Raw genomic sequence first — 3,130 nt, 5'->3', positions numbered from 1 at the left:
ACTTTGTCCCTGACCTGTTTGGAGAGCTCCTTGGTCTTCATGGTGCCGCTTGCTTGGTGGTGCCCCATTGCTTAGTGGTGTTGCAGAATCTGGGGCCTTTCAGAAGAGGTGTATATATACTGAGATCATGTGACACTTACATAAAGTCCACCTGTGTGCAATCTAACTAATTATGTGACTTCTGAAGGTAATTGGTTGCACCAGATCTTATTTAGGGGCTTCATAGCAAAGGGGTTGAATACATATGCACACACCACTTACGGTTTTTTATTTTTTTATAATTTTTGGAAATACGTATTTTTTCACTTCACAAATTTGGACTATTTTGTGTATGTCCATTCCAAATAAAAATCTATTTAAATTACAGGTTGTAATGCAACAAAATCGGAAAAACGCCAAGGAGGATGAATACTTTTGCAAGGCACTGTACATATTGAACTTCCATCCTCTTAGGCCAGGGGCACAATGTATGAACTAAGGGTTGGATAAGAATTGCCATTATAATCATTGGCCAGTACGGAGAATTAAGTAAAACCACAAGTCCAAATCCCTATCTCCACCCATTGCTAATTTAGGAAAGGGACGATTTTAGCTAGCTAAAGATGCAACAATTCAAGTTGTTTCTGTCAATGGCGTATACTCTCGATTGGATTTGGTAGGAGTGATGCCAAATCCAACCTGGCTTCCATTGACACTTTGTTTCAGTGCACCAGGACCATTCACAGTTGAGCTCACTCAGTTTAGTTCAATGCTCATTGGCTATTATTTTATACTTTTTTTAAATCAAGGGAGGCCAGATGCTCACTGGCTTCCCTTGCATTCAATGTTATGGGCTGCAACAATGTCATGCTCTTTTGGACCAGACAGCATCAGATAGATGGCCTAAACATAGAGACAGAGGGGCACTGTTTTGCTCACTCGGATGCTTTCTCCGTTGAGATACAGTATATTCAGCCTCTTGCGAATTGAAGGAAAACTATGAAACGCAGAGAAGATAAATTGTGTATATATTTTTTGGTACGTTTTTTGGGGAAGCTTGGCTTCCCTTGGCATCCATAAATACACGTCAGTGGGGGGAAGAGACATAGAGAGGCCGCTGTACTACACTCATTAGTCTTCATTCCATGATGAGAGAGGAGCAATCCCCATGTATGTCTAATGCTTTATTCCCCCTCTGATTTCTACTGCCTCTGAGAGACGTACACTGTTTATGTGAGAGCAACAAGGAGACTGGACGAGAGCTACAGGCCGTTTTTCTTCAGTCTGTTAGTTGCCATAGACGACAAGCAAGCAGACTCAGATATGGGGAATGGAAAAGCTATCCACTTTTTTCCCTCAGCATGAAGCCACAACTGTTGGTGCTTGGCCGCTGTACTATTGGAGTGAACAATAAACAGCTGGGTATAGAGAAATCTAAATAGTCTTTCAAAATGTACAGTCCAAATTGCTCATCAAAAATACAATATAAAGAATCTCAAGTTATTTCCTGATGGAGATACAGGTGTTTGTATCCACTACCATCGCAGTCTATCAGTAAACAGCTGAAGATTCCAAGGACAAGGCACCAGTGATACTACTCTGTATATATTCTACATACCAATGAAGCTTGTCTTTTCTTTCACTCACTTCCTGAACCCAAATGCCAAGAGTTTAAAAGGCTGCCTTGTTTTGGACTAAGCTCTCATCTCATCTCTTTGGTCTGATCATCAAATACCCTATCCACTTCTTACACTCCTAAAAGGGTTTTTTCGGCTGTCCCCATAGGATAACCCTTTGAAGAACCCTTTTTTTCCGAGGTAGAACCCTTTTGGTTCCAGGTTCTACCTCAAAAAAAAGGGTTCTTCAAAGGGTTATCCTATGGGGACAGCCGAAGAACCCTTTTGGAACTCTTTTTTTGTAAGAGTGTATACATCTGTTATCAACTGAATCACTGAATCAGTGTTTTGTGCTGTTTGTTGTCATAATGACTGAAGACCTTGAAGAACTTGGCCAAACTTTGAGAGTAGCCTCTCTATCACAGCATGGACTGATTGACATTTTCACAGTGAGGAGGAACAGATCCCCTTTGTTCCTGTAAGGCAGCTGGGAGAAGCTAAGCCTTCAGAAAATCCTCCCTAATGAACAAACGCACATGCCAAAGGCTCCAGGGACCTCTGATTAATCACATCATAATGATCAGTGAATTTACTGTTAGCACGGCGCCATTAGACGATGGCAGGAACACTTAGAAAAAAGGGCTCCAAAAAGGTTATTCAGCTGTCCCCATAGGAAAAACCCGTTTGGTTCCAAGTAAAACACTTTTTGGTTCCAGATAGAACCCTTTTGGGTTCCATGTACCAAAGGTGTGGTCTCGAGTCAGAAATATGATGACTTGCAACTCGACTTTGACACCAATGACTTGTGACTTGACTTGGACTTGAGCCTTATGACTCGACCTGACTTGATACCCTCCCAAAGCCCAAATATTAAAAATTATGCTATTAAAAAAAGTGTGCAGTGCATCAACTCTTCATTTAACGGATTACAGTTTGAATCGGACAGCAGCCAATCAAATTGTGCCAGCTGAGAAAAAGTTGTGTGTGGCAGTGCAGAGGAACGTCGCCGGGTGAATTCAGATGGAGCCCTTGGAAAGATGATACCCCAAATTATTATTTTCGGATATAAAGAGGACGCTGTATCAACAAAAAACGGATTGCAACTTGCAAAACATGCGGGAAGAAAATTACAGACGGAGGCGCAACAATTTCCAACTTTGTTCGACATTTGAAGCTGCACAAAGAATGGTAAGTCGTGGCTAATATAGACAACAGCTATATATTTTATTACTTTACTAGTGTATCATGTAGGCTAACGTAACGTTAAATCAATGAGCCTCCACACAGTCAGTCAGTGCGGGAACGTGATCATTGCACCCAAGATTGAGCTACAACTGGCTAGGCAGTTGGTAGCCTAAATCCTGCCTGATGTTACTGCTGTTCCTAAAACCATTGACATACGTTAGCCTTCTGTAACCACACACAGAGAGTGTGTGTGTGTGTGTGTTAAGGTTGGGCGATTGTGTACAAGCCTACATCGCCTGATTGCGCCCCATAGCCATCCTCAATAGTCGATCACTATTGGGGGGATGGGG

Source organism: Salmo salar, chromosome ssa10 (assembly GCF_905237065.1).
Source record: "Salmo salar chromosome ssa10, Ssal_v3.1, whole genome shotgun sequence".
In the NCBI taxonomy this organism is placed as follows: domain Eukaryota; kingdom Metazoa; phylum Chordata; class Actinopteri; order Salmoniformes; family Salmonidae; genus Salmo; species Salmo salar.
This window is presented reverse-complemented; position numbering follows the sequence as displayed.